Raw genomic sequence first — 17,659 nt, forward strand, 5'->3', positions numbered from 1 at the left:
AAACCATCAACGATAATTACCATAGATGATAATATTGAATCCACCTATAATGCCAAGGAAATGAATGCACTCCTTGCTAGACTACTTGAATTTGAATTGGTCAAAGTCATGGATTGCACCACCGCCAAGACATATGGGACAAAATGAGTATTTTCTATGAAGGGAATAATATACTAAATAAGGTTAAACTTCAAGGCTATGGAATGTAGTTTGAATCCTTGAAGATGCATGAGGGTGAGGAATAAGGCAATATTAGTATGCAAAGGTTATGCTTAGATTGAAGGTTGAGAATTTCATGAAACTCTTTCTCTTGTGGCTATATTAGAGGCAATGGGAATGTTTTTAACATTTTACAGTCACAAAAAGTTCAAGATATAAGAGATGGATGTGAAATAAACTTTCTTGAATGGTGAGCTTATAAATGAGGTTTACATTGAGAAACTTGAAGGTTTTTAGTTGCATGAAAATTCTAATAACGTATGTAGGTTGAAAAATAATTTATATGGTCTTAAACAAGCACCCTAGGATTGGTATTCCAGACTAGATAAATATCTTCTACAATGTGGATTCAAAAGAGGAGAAACATAAAACAACTTATATATAAAATATGAAAATGAAAATATTTTAATTGTTATTTATGTTGATGACATTATTTTTGGTAGTGATGTAGACAAACTTAGTCAAAATTTTGCAGCTGATATGTAAGATGAATTTGAGATATCGGTGCTTGGAGAAATTTCATTCTTTTTTGGTTTATATATTACATAATTAGCAAAAGGAATATTCATCTCCCAAGGAAAGTACATCAAAGAAGTGTTAAGTGTTAAAGAAATTTGGAATGGAAGAATGCTCACTTGTCAACACTCCCATGGTCACTGGATGTAAGCTTAACAAAGATGATGAGTTACCTAAGGTAGATAAAAAAATGTATAGGTCAATAATATACAACCTCCTATATTTAACAACTTCAAGGCCAAAGATTATGTACGCTGTTAATGTTGTTTCTAGATATCAATCAACCCCCAAACAAAGTCATCTCCTAGTAGCCAGAAGAATAATCAAATATTTGAGAGCTACAATAGATTATGCTAAAATTGGCAACTAGGGACAAACTCCACCTTAGGATAGCTCATATGATGGAGATGATTATTGCATTGGATTCCTCTTTTCGAAAGGTCCAATTTTGATATAAAGATCATCTCATTTGGACAAGTAGAAGTGGAATTTTGAATTTATTCTCTCTCATGCACAAATTGTCAAGGTTGGCTTGAGTCAAATGTAGGCTCAAGAATCCTAATGGATGTGTCTCCTCACCCTCAACAAACTATTTAAATAGGAGTGACCTCTCTCCTCATTTTATCAGGCTCAAGAAGCCTAATGGATGTGTCTCCTCTCCCTCAACGAATTATTTAAATAGGAGTGACCTCTATCCTCATTTTATCATCCATTACACACATCATTCATCTCTCTCTTCTCTTGATTGGTCTGTACAACTTGGGCAACCTCTCTCTCTATCTTGCACATGTGGCACGAGGCCAAAAATTTCAGGGACATAACAGGCCGAAATTTTAGAGAATAGACCTGCGTTAACCAGCGTTGACCAATACTGATTTGACCAAGTTTGACTTTGGTTTTCAGGGCATAATTTCGATTTTCCTAGGCCTAGTTGCTAACACAGAAATCGAGGTGATTTGGGAAGTTTGACCAGCGTTGACCTCGTCATTGACTTCAGATTTGATAGCAGAAATTACAACAATGTTTCTCTCTCTTTCGAATGATTTTGACTGAATTGTTTTGGGTTGATTTTGACTCTCCTTAAAGGTCGAATGGGACTGCTGATTGAACAAGATGCTTGAAGGATGTTTTGGTGTTGATTTGACCAATGTTGACTTTCTAGTTAGGGCTGCAATTGAATTTTGTTGACTACTGATTTTGATAGGGCTGTTTTGTTTATGTATTGGGCAAGTGAATTTGATCTATGTACTCTCTCTCTTTGCTGAACTATTGAATAATAATAAGAAGATTTGATCAAAGGGTTTTCCCCACATTGGGGTTTTTCCCTGGCATCCACCAAATCTTGTGTCCTCTTGTCTTGGCTTGTCTTTTGCACTTGTTTTTATGTTCTATCTGCATTTACTGTCAATGCCATTAAGTTAATGTGATTTCTACTAGAAATAATTGGAAATTGTCATTGGGCTGATAAAGAACATTGAAGTAAATTGTGCTAAAGCGTAGAACATACCATTGTTATCTAAAATTAACATGGTATCCGAGCTTAGGTGAAGACAAAGCCCAAGAAATAGTGAGGAAAAACAATCACTAAGGGAAGCTGTTGGACAAGAACTTGGAACTAGTCCCAATGATGACTACATCTTACTTCAAATATGAGGACAAGCTTAAGGACAAATCCGACTATCATGCATGGAAGATGTCTCTAGATTTGACTTTGGAAGAAAATGATGCCATGGACTATGTCAAAGGAAGAGTAGTGGAGCCTCCTTCAAATGCATCCACAACTGCACAAACAAAGTACAAGAAAGGTGAGGTTAAAGCTAAGAAAATTATTGTTGATTCTATTCACAAGCCTTTGGTTGCCTATATTTATGATTTGGAAACATCTAAGGAAATGTATGACAAGCTGGTTGGGATGTTCAAAGTAAATAATGAAAGTCAAGTTCTCTTTCTCAAGAACAAGTTGAAATACATCAAGATGGATAGAGGAGAATCCATTCAATCCTACTTCATGAGGATTACGAAAATCAAGAATTATCTCCTATCTGTTGGAGAAGTTAATGGTGATAGCGAGCTCACTCTTATTGCACTTGGAGGCCTTACAAGAGAATGGGATGTATTTAACACTACCATCCTCAACAATGACATGCTTCTGGGATTTGATGAATTATTAGCTAGATGCACTCAAGAAGAAATAAGGATGATGGAAAGAGACAAGCCATCAAATGGAAACAATCCTACCGCCTTCTTTGCTCATGCTAAGAGGAAGAAAAATGTTGGTCCAAGAAGACAAGGTCAAGGGTTCAAGTCAGGATTCAAAGAAGGGAGAAAAGGAAGATGTGTCAATTGCAACAAGTTTGGCCACTTCGTTAGAGAGTGTCCTCACAAGAAGGATACTCCAAGAGATGATGGCAACAATAACAACAACTTCAAATGCAATGGAAATCAAAAGAACAACATGTTCAACAACAAGGGAAAGAGGAATGCTCCTCCTGCTCGAAATAGAAATGGTCGTCCTCCAAGAAGTCGAGAAAATATAGGTATGAATAAGTTAATGTTATAAAGCATAAATAGTTTTATCTTATTTATCCCTCACCACCGCCTCTCCTCTAGATACATTGGATCATTGGTTGATTGATAGTGGTGCCTCTAGGCACTTCACTGGGTACAAAGAGGCTCTCTCAAACATGATTGAAAATAAGACAAATATGGATATTACACTTGGGGATATTTCCACTTATCCTGTGAAAGGAATTGGGACTATTACTCTTGACTTAAATCAAGGTCAAACCCTTCATTTACAAGAAGTGTTGTATGTACCTGATTTGAAAAAGAAGCTGGTCTTTATTTCTTCAATGGAAGATAAAGGTTTCAAGGTGAAATTGATTGATGTGAAGGTTCGTGTTTGGAAAAGGAACCCAAGATATACATTCTCTCTTGGATTCAGGGTTGAAGGTCTCTATCAGGTTTCAAGAAGTTCGTTAGGAGCAATGAATTGTGATACTTCTCTTCAATCTGAATTATGACACCGAATATTTTCTCACCTTCATTACAAAGCCTTACATGGTGTAAGAAAGATGGTTACAGGTATGCCCTAATTCAACTTAGATCATGAAAGTGTTTGTCGGGGTTGTGCGGTTAGAAAAAATACAAGGGGACCATTCCCCTCAATTCAAAGTCAAACTACCGATATTCTTCAATTGGTCCATTCTAATCTATCAAGTATGTTTCCTGTGACATATTTGGGTGGATATTTGTACTATGCAATTTTTGTGGATGAATTCTCTCACAAAACATGGATCTATTTCTTAAAGAAGAAGGATGAAGTGTTCAAATGGTTCCGCTCTTTCAAAGCCTTGGTCGAGAATCAAACAAAGAAGAATATCAAAATATTGAGGACCGATAATGGGACCGAATATGAGTCAAACGAATTCAATGTCTATTGTAGAGAAGCTAGGATTAAGAGGGAGACCAATAATACATATACTCCTGAGCAAAATAGAGTTGTCGAAAGGAAGAATCAAACTATCATAGAAGCCACCCATGCCATGCTTCATGACCATGGTCTACCAAAGTTCTTATGGGGAGAAGCTGCCAACACCTCTGTGTACATTCAAAATAGATGCCCACATCAAGCATTAGACTTGAAGACACCTAAAGAAGTTTTCACCAGTAAGAAACCCGATGTTTCTTATTTTAGAATTTTTGGTTGTCCCGTATACTTTCATGTTTCAAAAGAGAAAATAAACAAGCTAGATGCATCTGGGAAGAAAGGAACATTTTTTGGATATAGTGAAACTTCGAAGGCATATAAAATCTATGTGCCTGGTCGAAGGGAAGTGGAAATAAGTCATGATGTCACTCTTGATGAAGATTCTGCCCTTAGGAAAGTTTGAGACCTTCCTATCCCTAGGAAGGACAATGATGATGATGATGCAGGAAAATAGGATGAACCTTCATCTGATGACCTGATGCCCAATGTGGAAGGTCCGATCGATCCCATTGATCCACCTCCTAGTGAGCCCTCTACTTCAAGAAAAAGACTTTTGTGGCTCAAAGATAATCTTGACGATGCTGAGAAACACATTGCATCGATGGGGACATTTCGTTGTGAAAGCAAGAAGCCGAATAGGTACCAATGGTACTTAGCAACCATGAGTACCATTGTACAATATGAGCCTTGTACATTCGAAAAAGTCGTGAAACACCAATTTTGGAAGGATGTGATGTGTTGACACCTAATCATGGGGATTGGGTAAACAATTGTAAATAATGTACATATTAAATAATGGAAAAGGAAGAGTCATCAAGAGGTGAAACCCAAGTGTCACTACCTCATGTATAGAACTATGAACAATCTAAATGAATAAACACAGTTCATTTGAGGAGTTACCTCCTGGCCTGACATGGTATCAGAGCCAGCTCCATTTTTGGATTCTCTTCCTTTGTAACTCCCTTCTGCCTATTCTACCTATGTTATGCCTATTTTGCAGAACTGACACCTCTGTCATACTCCTGAGGCCTCTGCCATACTCCTGAAGCCTACACTGTCATATGTGCTTTTGGCCCATATTCCACGCATACCTCGACTGTGCCTTCGGCCTCCATACTTTTGTGCCTCCGGCTTCCAGTGAGGTGAAGAACCGATACCACCGACTAAACGACATAGTGCAGAGTGGTATGAGGAGGATGCTCCGCTGCTCTGAGGACACTCGTGGTGATGGTATTCCAGTGAGGATGCTCATACCCAGTTCAACACGAGAGCTAGCATTGTTGGTCATGTTGCCTGTGTGTTAAATGTTTTTGAAGAGACCCAATTGTGTGCGGTATACACATTTGATGCTGCTTCATTCTTCGATAATGTGGCGCCGTGTGGACCCCCGCTTCAAAGGAACTGCATCGATCATGATTTAGAGTGGCGCAATGATAGCGTTGCTCCCTCTTGCCATTGACTCTGATAGTGTTGGTATCCGTGGTTCTCTGAATCTCAGTGTGGTGCTGGCTGTGGGGTCCCTCTCATACAAATCCGCTCTCTGCTGCATACAACCTTGGTATCAAAGTGTTAACCATACGCTGTCTCCATTCATTGATATTAGACCTGGTTTAATGCTGTCTCCATTCATTGATATTAGTCATACTTTAACGTTGTCTCCATTCATTGATATACCACGGTTTGCTATTTTATACAACATGGTTTCCATTGTATAACACTGCGCTATTTTTAATGCTGTCCTCGCTCTCATACCTCTCCGCAGTCATACTTCCCCATAAACCCCCTCCCCCATATACTCCCTCCCCACAAACCCCCTCCCTCCCTCATATACACCTTCCCCCAAATAATACCTCCCTCAAATACACCTCTGCCATATATCAAAACTATATATTTTTTGACCATTAGGAGTAAAATTTTGCAGCAAAAGTATTTTTCTACAATACACAGATTTTACAATGCATTCATTGATATCTATTGTGGGAGTGGTTCTCACTGGGAAGGAGAACTATCCAGAATGGTCGCGGAAGATCAAACACACTCTCATTTTTAATGAGTTGTGGAAATGAGTTTGTGTTGGAGAAGGAGACAAAGAACCAAAAAAGCCTACCTTAGACAAGGAATTCACCATTTGGGAGAATAAGAACAACAAGGCTTATGCCTTGATTGCAACATCTATAAATGAAGAGGTGAGTCGCCATATTTCTCCATTTTCAAATGCTTTCGAAGCCTTACAAAAATTAAAGGAAGTCTATGACTCACACTCTGCGCTTGAATTTGTTCAACTTATGATTAAATTGTTCAACCTTGAATTACAAAATGCTGATCCTCTTGCTCTTGCATCAGAAGTAAAATCTATTGTGCATGATATCAAAGTCACTAATGTTGAACTAGACATTCCTCTAATAGCTTTTGTCAAGGCACTTTATCCCACTTATTCAAATTATCTTGAGTCATTGCAAGCAAATGGAAACCTCAAAGAAATTACCTTTGGCTCCCTTGTGAATAGATTCGCTGAGAGAGAGAAAGCTTTTGGGAAGAAGACATCTCCTCAGTCTTCTGAAGAGGTTGTGTGTCTTGCACATAGAGAGAAGAATCTTGCTCAAGATTCTTCTAGAGGAAGAGGTAGTCGAAGACGAAGAGGAAGAAGAAATTTCAGAGGCAGGGGTGGCAGACATTCTCAAGGAGAAAAGTCTGATTTTCATTGGATACATTGCAATAGAGATGGATTACATGATGCATCCACATGCAAATTGCCTTGGGACAAAATTGAGCTGGAAATAAAACAACCCAAAGGTAAAACCAATGACAAAGAGAAAGGTAAGGCACTTGAATCTTCTCACTATGTTGTGGCACATTGTAATATTGGAGTAAATGAAGACTTGTTAATGCTTCACTTGCTTCTTGGAAAAATGATTGGTTTTTTGATTCTAGAGAAACTTGCCACACGAATTTTAGAAGATATTTTTTGAAGAATTTACTGACAATGTTGATGGAGCAGTATACTTTGTAGACAAATCAAAACTCAAGCCATCAGGGTTTGGCACAATTGGGCTCAAATTGCCTGGTCTTCCAGAGTTTCTTCTGGATCATGTTTTATATCCCCCACAGTTGAGGAGAAACTTTCTATCCTTGGTCCACATCCACCAGCAAGGACACTCCATTCATATGTTTGATGGCAAGGTTGAGGTGAGAAAAGCATCAGATCACTTTTCATGACGGGGATAGAAGAAGAAAGGCTTCTTGAGTTGCAAGGTACTTTTGCTCGTGCACACAATTTCTCATACAATTCTCATTGTGATGAAGGTACATTTCCATCAAGTTTGTTATGGCATGCTAGATTTGGACACTTGTGTAGGAATTTACAGGGTAAGTTCCTCAGAAAGAATACCAAAAGGACACCGCTCACAACCAGATCACAAATCAATACACCAGTATTTTTGACGTGGTTAAAACCCTCAAAGAGGGAAACAGTCCACGGCCTGTCCCAACGTGGGTACTACAGGCAATTTATTAATCAAAGAATGAAAATTTACATAAGCTTCTCTCATGCACGGATTACCCGAACAATGACCCTCCATGCGCTTTAAATAGAACTCATGGACCAATCGGGTGTCAAGCCACGGATCAAGTGTCGGTAATACCGAGGAGAGAATGAACCGTCGGATCACTACATATCGTGACCGTCGGATTGTAAGTTACAAAATGTACAACGGTAAAGAAACACACTTTACCTAACTCTATACCTAACTCTATACTAGACCAAGTTGAACTTAACTATTTCCTATGTGTCGGAATATCCTAACATCCCCCCTTAAGAACAACTTGGGATAGGATTGAAGGATTTACAAATATGACACAATAGGAGAAGGAAGGAGGCACTAGAGCCTATCCCCCCTTAGTGACAACTTCCTGAACTCCAAGCATATATCGAAGTTTAGTGAACTTCGCCTCTGTGAGAGCCTTTGTGAAGATGTCTGCAACCTGATCATCTGTTGAACAATATTGCACTTCAAGAACATGGTCATGAATGAGCTTTCTGATGAAGTGCATGTGTAGTTCAATGTGTTTGCTGCGCTGATGCTGGACTGGATCTTTGCATAGCTGAATGGCACTTTGATTATCACACCAAAGTGTGGTTGGATGCTGCTGCTCAAAGCCAAACTCTGATAGGATCTGACGAAGCCACAAGGCTTCCTTACTAGCTTCCACGGCACCACGATACTCTGCTTCTGCTGACGAAAGAGAAATGGCAGCCTGTTTCTTACAAGCCCATGTAATAGGTCCTGAACCAAGAGTGAAGACATAACCGGCAGTAGACTTCCGATCATCAGGGTCACCAGCCCAATCAGAATCAGTGAAACCAACTAACAGAGGAGCTGCTTTGGCACTGTAATGAATCCCAAACTGTACTGTACCTCGAACATAACGAAGTATTCTTTTAGCTGCTTTCCAATGACTTTCACGGGGGTTTTGCATAAAACGAGCAACAAGGCCAACAACAAAGGAAAGATCAGGACGAGTATGGGTTAAATACAAGAGTTTTCCTACAAGTTGACGGTATAAGGTAGCATCAACTTCAGGAGAAGTACAAGAGACTGAAAGTTTGACTCCAGACTGAAAGGGAGAAGGGGCTGGCTTACAGTCTTCCATGTGAAAATGACGAAGAATATCACAAGCATACTTGGACTGGGAAAGGAAAATACCCTCCTTGGATTGCAAGACTTGAAGACCGAGAAAATAGTGTAAGTGTCCTAAGTCTGTCATTTCAAATTTCTTTTTAAGGCTGGACTTCACATGGTTTATAAGGTTGGGATCACTACCAGTAAGAATAAGATCATCAACATAAAGAACAAGGATGATAAGAGAGTTGCCCACTTTCTTGGTGTAGACAGTATTGTCAGAATGACACCTAGAAAAGCCAGATTCTAAAAGAAAGCTATCCATTTTGGCATACCAAGCCCGAGGAGCTTGCTTGAGGCCATAAAGGGATTTCTTAAGTCGACAAACAAGGCTGGAGTCTGTTTGTATGAAGCCAATGGGTTGTTCCATATAGATTTCTTCCTGCAAGTCCCCATGCAAGAAGGCAGATTTAACATCCATCTGATGGACTTCCCATTTTAAAGAGGCAGCAAGGGAAAGAACAAGGCGGATAGAGTTCATTTTGGCAACAGGGGAGAAGGTTTCAGTGTAGTCAATGCCTTCAACCTGTGAAAAGCCCTTAGCAACGAGACGAGCTTTATGTTTATCAACTTTCCCATCTGGTCCATACTTGGTTCTGTAAACCCATTTACATCTAACAAGTTTGCGTCCCTTTGGTAGAGGAACAAGATCCCATGTATCATTTGTCATCAATGAATGATATTCTTCATTCATAGCTGCTTCCCAATGTGGATGGCCTGAAGCTTCTGCAAAAGTGTCAGGATCATGATTTACTGGAGCTTGAGCCAGTAAAGAAGAGGCTCTTTCAAACTGAGAACGTGTACGTCGCTGATCTGTAGGATCACCGGCAAGATCACCTGCTGCATCCCGAGTAGCACGGACCCATCTTGGAAGTTGAGGATCCTGAGAAGGTGGGGGAGGATTATCATCCTCGCTTTCATCATCTGAAGAAGAAATGTTTTCAAAAGTAGAAGAGATAGGAAGAGGTGGCACATCCGCCGGACTAGGCTCGCAGGCCGATTTATTTTCATCAAATTTTACATCTCTTCTAATGATAACATTTTTGGACTTAAATGGAATAAGTCTATAACCTTTTACATCTTCAGAATATCCAACAAAAGTACATTTCTCACTCTTAGGTTCTAAAGCTTTATGCTTTTCATCTGGAATATGGGCCCATGCTTCACTTCCAAACACACGAAAGTGACTTACATCTGGTTTAATGGAACTCCAAGCTTCTTCTGGAGTGATATTCTCTAGAACCTTAGTAGGAGTGCGATTGATTATATAATTTGCACAATTAATTGCTTCGGCCCAAAAACTAAGACTGAGTCCTTTAGATTGCAGCATACAATTAGCCATTTCCTTTAAGGTGCGATTTTTCTTTTCAGCTACACCATTTTGTTGTGGAGTGTATGGAACAGTATGTTGCATTTGAATTCCATTTTCGGTGCAAAAGTTGATGAATGTGTTTTTAACATATTCTCCACCATTATCAGTTCTTAGCTTAAGAATTTGATGTCCAGATTGTTTTTCAACAAAGGCTTTGAAGGCCAAAAATGTGTTAAATACTTCGCTCTTGAGTTTTAAGAAGTATACCCAAGTGCGTCTGGAGAAATCATCAATGAAAGTTAAGAAGTACTTGCAGCCAGAGAATGAAGCAACAGGAAGAGGACCACATAAATCACTGTGCACAAGCTGTAAAGGGGCTGAGGCGTGCCAAGAGGCACGTTTGTCAAAACTGTCCCGATGATGTTTTCCGAGTACACATCCGGAACAAACACCATCTCTGCAAGATACCATAGGAAGACCTGTCACCATATTTTCTTTACATAGATGCTGAAGGGAGCGATAGTTTAAGTGACCAAATCGCTCATGCCAAAGTTTGCTCACTTCATCATTATGAGCAACAAATACTGAGGGAAGATTTGATGACCCAAAGTTGTGAAACTTATACAACCTTGTGGAATCATCAGCAAGACCAGTAGCTAGAATCTGTTTAGGATCTTTTAGATCCTTGATTACAACATCATGAGGTGAAAATTCAACAATTTTACCTTCACCTGAATGAGTTATCTGATAGACAGATAGAAGGTTGCAGGATAAGGTTGGAACACATAATACATCATTAAACTGACCATTGTCTAGATGAACAGTTCCAGTCCCTACAACATTAAGAGATCTATCATCACCAACATATATATTTTTGGTGTTACAATCATTTAAAGAAGAAAACATGGCTTGGTTTTTGGCCATGTGATAAGAGGCTCCAGAATCAATGAGCCACTCATGAGAATGAGAAGAAGAAGAAGATACATTTAATGCATAACCAGACTGAGATGATTGACAACGACATGCAGAAAGTGCCATTCCGGAAGTTGAAGTTGAAGTAGGCTCCACATGGATGTTATGTTTCTTCATTGCGGCTTCCAAGGCTTCCATCTTCTTAAAGCATTTAGATTCTAAGTGGCCATCTCGATTACAAAAGTTACAATGTCTATCAGTCTTCTTCCATTTGTTTTTATTGGTCTTATCATTTTGCTGAAATGATCTTTCATTTTGAGGCTGAGTTGGTTTAGGACCATTCTTTTGAGGATATGACTTCTTAGGATTCTTTGAATTTGGTTGCTGCTGGGCGGCTAACGCTTTCGTGGAAGAGTTTCCAAGATTAAGAAGACCAAGGTGTAAGAGTTTTTCTTGTTCTCTTATTAAGGAATCACAAAAGGAGTCAAAGGAAGGGGCCTTGTAGTCTTTTCCTTGACAAATGAAAGCTTCCCTTGTAGAATGGAAAGTGGAAACAAATACAGAGTAGGCTGGTCCCAACTTAGTAAGGATGGAATAAATAAGGTTACCATCTTCTTTCTTAACTTTAACACCTTCCAAGAGATATCTAAGGGTCTTGAATTTGGACAAGAAATCTTCAATGCAAGAAAAATTATTAGGATCCAAAGTAAGCAACTCATTTTCAAGTTGATGGGCTCTAATTTCATTTTTAATCCCAAAAACTTTAGCGAGTTTTTCTAATGCTTCATGAGGAGTCTCAAGTTCTGCAATGTGGAATCTAAGATCAGGAGAAATAGACATCCCTATCAAACCACGTGCTTGATCTTGTCTATTTTCCCATTTTGCAGCCTTGTCTTCATCTTTTGGTTTCTTCTCTTGGTCTGTGGCTATTCTGAAGAGACCTTTACTTCTAAGTAAATCTTCCATGTAGGCTACCCATTGGAAGTAGTTAGTGCTGTCAAGAATGACTTGGCATGGACTTTCCATTTTAAAAAAAAACTGAAGCTGAAGATGCTGAAAGTAAGTGTTCCAATGGATAGATCTCGAAAAAATAGGTGGTTTTAAAAAAAACGGCTCTGAAAAAGGCTTCCGGATGAAGAAGTTATGGCTTTTTGAAAAAAAATTGTTGACGTTGCCGGCAAAGTGCGCGAATGTGCGGGAATGAAAAAAATCCGCCCCCACAAAATGGAGACTTGAACCCAAGACCTCTACTCTCTTAAAATAGCTTTGAACCAATTGATCTATACAAAAAATTTGAGAGAGAGAGAGAGAGAGAGAGAGAGAGAGGGGGGGGGGGGGGGGTTGGTTTGCGTGCTTGCCTTGAGAAAGCTCTTTTTCCCTACAAAACACAAAACACAAAACCCAACACGAATATGCAAAGAAAAACGAACCTTGCGGCTCGAAGTTAGCTTTAGCCAAAAAACTAGAAATTAAAAAAAAAAATCTCAAAGTTAGCTTTAGCCGAAAAACTAAATATTTTTCTCAATGTTTCTGATTTTCCGAGATCACACTAAGGTGCAGGGAAAAGAGCATACGCATGAGAAAAATCCTTCCTTTCTGTTTCTGATTTGCCCAGATCGCACAGAGTCGCAGGGCAAAGAGCATACGCAGAAATGAAGGGTATAGATCCGGTAAAAAAAAAGGGCTAAATAAACCGAAACCGAAATAAGCAGAGAGAAAAATAACAGTAAACTGCAAAAAACACTGTATACCTCCCGATCTGAAAAATGACGCAGCTAGGGCTACCGGAAACCTTTTCGCGTGAAACGAAAGGGGTTCCTCACTGGAACAGATGCTCCGAACGCAACAGAGCAGTCCTCTCGGCCTGAAAGCAGTCAGAAACAGCAGAGCTAGGAAACGACAGCCGCATGCAGTTCTACCAGCTTCAGATTTGGATCACCAACGGATGCGGCCCTCAAATAGCTCCGATACCATGTAGGAATTTACAGGGTAAGTTCCTCAGAAAGAATACCAAAGGGACACCGCTCACAACCAGATCACAAATCAATACACCAGTATTTTTGACGTGGTTAAAACCCTCAAAGAGGGAAACAGTCCACGGCCTGTCCCAACGTGGGTACTACAGGCAATTTATTAATCAAAGAATGAAAATTTACATAAGCTTCTCTCATGCACGGATTACCCGAACAATGACCTTCCATGCGCTTTAAATAGAACTCATGGACCAATCGGGTGTCAAGCCACGGATCAAGTGTCGGTAATACCGAGGAGAGAATGAACTGTCGGATCACTACATATCGTGACCGTCGGATTGTAAGTTACAAAATGTACAACGGTAAAGAAACACACTTTACCTAACTCTATACCTAACTCTATACTAGACCAAGTTGAACTTAACTATTTCCTATGTGTCGGAATATCCTAACAACTTGAACTATGACAACCTTTGCTTGTTGAAGAAAAATGTTGTTACTGGTTTGCCTACACTTCCTAGGAAGCTTAAGCAATGTGATGTTTGCATTCTAGGAAAGCATAACAAACAACTTTTTCATGATTCACACACCAGAGCACATAGAAAACTTGAACTCATTCATTCATATTTATGCGGTCCAATGCCTGTTCCTTCTGCAAATGGAAATAAATATACAATGACATTTATTGATGACTACACTAGAATGTGTTAGGTTTATTTATTGAAGAACACATCTGATGATTTTTCAAACATTCAAGAACATTCATACATGGATTAAAATGATGCACAATCTCACATTGGTTCTATTCGCACTGATAATGGAAAATAATACACTTCAATTGATTTTGAAAACTATCTTTGCCAACATCAGAGCAAACATCAAACCACTGTGCCTTATAATTCCCAACAGAACATAGTAGCTGAAAGAATGAATGGGACAATCTTAAATATGGTATGTTCCATGATGTTTTTCAAGAATGTAAAATTGATGTTTTGGCCTGATGCATTTCTATGTGCTATATATGTAAAGAATAGATGTCCATCTAATGCTATTAGAAACAAGACTCCTTATGAAATGTGGTTGGCCACATTCCTTCAATAAAGCATCTCAGGGTCTTTGGTTCCACCTGTTATGTCTTGATACCAAAGGTACATAGAAACAAACTTGGTGCAAGCAGTCGTAATTGTATCTTCTTGGGGTATTCAAACACCTCCAAAGCATACCGTCTCCATGTTGAAGTTAATAAAAAGTTTGTTGTATCTAGAGATGTAATCTTTCTTGAATCTTCCAAAGATGACAATGTTGTTGAGCAACAACTTGATCGCTTGGATAGATTCAGACATGAAAAATCATTTTAAGAATTTGATAATCAGATTCCACATCTTGAAGGGGGGATTCCTATACTAGATCAATATGTGGAATCTTCTTCTAAATCACTCTCTCCCCCACATGAAACTCCAACCACTGATGATACTTTGAGTGACGTGATTGAAAAAATTGGGAGACTCAATCTTGATTGAGTCCCAACTCAATCAACTGAGCTGCTTGGACCATCTGGGAAAGGTCCCACAAAGTGGCTGACAAAGACACTTGAAAGTGTTCATCCTGATGAAGTTGGAAAAATAAGAACAAGAAATTCAACCAGGCAAAATTGGAGGTGATGTAGATGATTCTAATTCACCTGTTGATATGGATGTTTCTTATGATTGTGAACTGAATTTGTCTACAAATTTTGAACCAAATTCCTTCAAAGAAGCTGCTTTTCATGATGAATGGAAAGAAGCGATGCAAAAGGAGTGTGATGCCTTGATAAAGAATGGCACTTGGAAGCTGGTTCATCCTCCATTGGGAACCAAACCAATTGGTTGCAAGTGGGTCTACAAGAACAGGTATAAAGCTGATGGCTCACTTGACAAGCACAAAGGCAGGCTTGTGGAAAAGGTTTTGCACAGAAGGAAGGGGTCGATTATGAGGATACTTTTTCCCCCATAGCAAAATGGGCTACCATCTGGACACTCTTTGCCCTAGAAGTTCATAACGGTTGGAAAGTCCATCAAATGGATGTAAAAACTGCTTTCTTAAATGGAGATCTAAAAGAGAACATTTTTATGTCCCAGCCTGAAGGATTTGCTGTGAAAGGACATGAGCATAAAGTATGCAAATGTGTGAAATCCTTGTATGGCCTCAAGAAAGCACTGCGAGCCTGGTATGAAAATTTAATTGAGCATCTTCTGAAACTCAATTTCAAACATTATGATCTTGACAATGCAACTTTATTTGTCAAGAAAGTTGGAAAAATAGTTGTATACCTTGTGGTATATGTAGATGATCTTTTGATGACAGGGAACAATGAGAGCTACATTGCATCCATAAAGGAGTTGAGGAAAGGTTTTGAAATGGCTGATTTGGGCTATGTTGATTACTATCTTTGTATTGAAGTAAATCAACATCCGAAGTCTATATTCCTTTCTCAAAAGAAGTAAATTAGAGATCTGTTGAACATGTTTGGATGGCTGAGTGCAATCCTCTAACTACTCCAATGGACCAAAACTTAAAGCTCACATCTGATGAAGGAAAAGAATTTGAGGATGCGACAATGTATAGACAACTTGTAGGAAGTCTCAACTACCTGACTACTACCAGACCAGACATTTTGTTTGCTGTTGGAATCCTCTCCAAGTTTATGAAAAAGCCTTGTGAGGGACATTGGTCTGCTGCAAAAAGAGTTCTAAAGTACTTGAAGGGAACTCAAGACTTTGGACTCAAGTATACATAGGTGGGCGACTTCAACTTGATTGGATACTCCGATTCAAACTTCGATGGAGACAAAGAAACTGGGGTATCTACTTCTGGTTATGCTATGAGTCTTGGATCAGGAGCTGTCTCCTGGAGATCACACAAACAATCAGTTCCAGTAGATTCCACAACAGAGGCAGAATATGTGGCAGCAACTAAGGCAACAAAAGAAATTGTGTGGCTCAGGAAAATTTTGGAAGATTTGTAGGTAAAACAAGTACATTCAACTCCTCTAATGATTGACAACATCTCTGTAATAAAGTTTGCCAAGAACCCAAAGTTCCATGATTGAATGAAACACATCAATACAAAATACCATTTGATTTGACATCATGTTGAGGCCAAGACAATCCATCTATGCCATTGTTCCACTAATGAGAAGATTGCAGACATCTTCACCAAGGCACTTGGAAGAGAAAAGCTTGAAAGATTTAGAACGATGCTTGGACTCACCAACATCCCTTCAGATTAAGGGGGGGAATGTTGACACCTAATCACAGGGATTGGGGAACAGTTGTAGATAATGTAAAAATAAATAATGGAAAAGAAAGAGTCATCGAGAGGTGAAACCCAAGAGTCACTCCCTCATGTATATACCTATGAACAATCTAAATGAATAAACACAGTTCATTTGAGGAGTTACCTCCTGGCCTAACACGATGAACAAGGAGTATGATTCGATCATGAAGAATGATGTTTGGGATGTGGTTCCTAGACCCAAGGACAAGTCAATGGTCACTTCAAAATGGCTCTACAAGATCAAACATGGAGCTGATGAGAGTGTCGAAAAGTTCAAGGCCAGATTCATTCCTCTAGGCTTCTCTCAAAATGAAGGAGTAGACTATGATGAGATATTTGCACTTGTTTCCCTATATAACACCATCCGTTCGATCATAGCCCTTGCTGCCTCGCAAGGTTGGAGCCTACACCAGATGGATGTCAAAACTGTTAGAAAATCAGAAAGGCTGAAAGATTTTCTTATTCTTGATAATTACTTGTGATGTTTCTTGTTATTACAATTCTTTATATCTTCTTTATTTTAGTTCTTCAAGCAATTACCAAAGTAGCAACACATAAAAAATTAGACACCAGATGTAGGCACTATGCCAAGGAAAAACCCCCCTCGAGGGGAAAACATAGTCAACAAATTCTTCCTTTTAATAGTATTCTTTGAGACTCTTCACCCTAGACCAAAACTAGACCTTCCCTCCACACCAAGTCAGCCTCCTAGAATTTTGACCCCTTTCCAGCAACTTTGACTAGGTAGCAGCTTTCGGCAACTGGCAGCTTCCGAAAACATTGAAACTTGGAAGACTTCGATCTCCCAATCCAGAACACGAAACAGAGAGAGAGAGGCACCAAAATTTCGATTTTTCCTTTCTCCATAGACTTCCCCAAACTCGCATTCACTTCTGCTTCCTGGAAACCGACTTCGCACTTTTCTCAACTACAAGAGATATCGAAATTCTTGTGTTTGAAGTGATGCTCCAAATGAATTCGACTGGCTTGTATTTATAGGCTTCGTGTGGGTAGAATTAGGGTCCTTAGGCTGACTTGATTTCTCTTCTAGGAAGACTTGCTGGAGATGATACTTAAATCATATTTGACTCAATACTTAACCTTTTTACATGATTCAAAAGCCTAAGAAGGGTCTGTTTAAAAGTACAATGACTCTATTGACTCAGAATAAATCCTAGATGTCCTTAATGGGGACTTTAACCTAAAACAAGGTGACCCAAGCATGAAACCCATGATTTAATAA

The sequence above is a fragment of the Pinus tabuliformis genome, chromosome 9 (genome assembly GCF_031772625.1).
Source record: "Pinus tabuliformis cultivar Carrire ecotype Pingquan chromosome 9, CPIR1, whole genome shotgun sequence".
Taxonomy (NCBI): Eukaryota; Viridiplantae; Streptophyta; class Pinopsida; order Pinales; family Pinaceae; genus Pinus; species Pinus tabuliformis.